This window comes from Tupaia chinensis, unplaced genomic scaffold (assembly GCF_000334495.1).
Source record: "Tupaia chinensis unplaced genomic scaffold, TupChi_1.0 Scaffold000451_1, whole genome shotgun sequence".
Classification (NCBI taxonomy): Eukaryota; Metazoa; Chordata; class Mammalia; order Scandentia; family Tupaiidae; genus Tupaia; species Tupaia belangeri.
In genome coordinates this window covers 541,386-542,250 of record NW_006159957.1, presented here as the reverse complement: position 1 = coordinate 542,250, position 865 = coordinate 541,386, and positions in this window count along the sequence as shown.

The window sequence follows — 865 nt, the reverse complement described above, 5'->3', positions numbered from 1 at the left end:
GCGCGCACGCGTGGCCAGGGCCGGCCGGGCCTGCCGGGCCCTGCACGCTCCCCCACCTGCGCGTCCAAGAAGGGCCCGACCTCGGCGCACAGCCCGCCGGGGACCCTCACCGTGCGCTGCCCGGGGCTCCCTGGGCGCCGTTCTGTGCCTCAGCTTTCTCGCCGAGGCGGAGGGCGAGCTGCATGGCCGCCCCACCCAGAGCCCGCGACAGCGACACTCACCATGTTGCCGGCGTCCCGCGAGAAGGAAGAAGGCCCGCCAGGTCCTGCGCATGCGTAGAAAATTGCTCCGCCCCCGGGGCTAACGTAACGCCGACGTGGGCGCCGATTGGCTGCGGCAGACGGACGCGCACGCATGCGCGCTGGGAAAAATGTGGCGGACCTACTCGGGCTTGGCGTCTTTTTCGCAGACTGTGTGATCAGGCTGACTACAGATCGCACGGGCGGTTTTGCGTCTTTGAGGACGTCAGCGTAAAGGGCACAGAAGCTTTTCCTTCTAGTGAAACTCTCCGTTAGACTTAATTCTCTATTTCTCCATCTTTTTTCCTTCCCGATTCTGTCTCGATGTTGGTGTTATTCAGGGCTTAGAAGGCGATCTTACCCTCTCTTGCGGTCTCTCGTGCCAGTAATTCTGTTAAATTTTTATTTTAAGGAGTCTCTTGTTTATAGAAATGTTGCTAAACTAAATACAAATAATTCCCGTAAACCTTTCTACATTCCAAAAGTGTTAAAAATTTACTTTGGGAGGGGGCAGGCAGATGGCCTGATGGTTACGTTGCTGGACTCCCACGTCCCGCGGTTTGAGTCCCGGACCCTGCGGCTTGAAACTCAGGCCTGCGTGCCCAGGATCCCCAGAGGAGAATGGA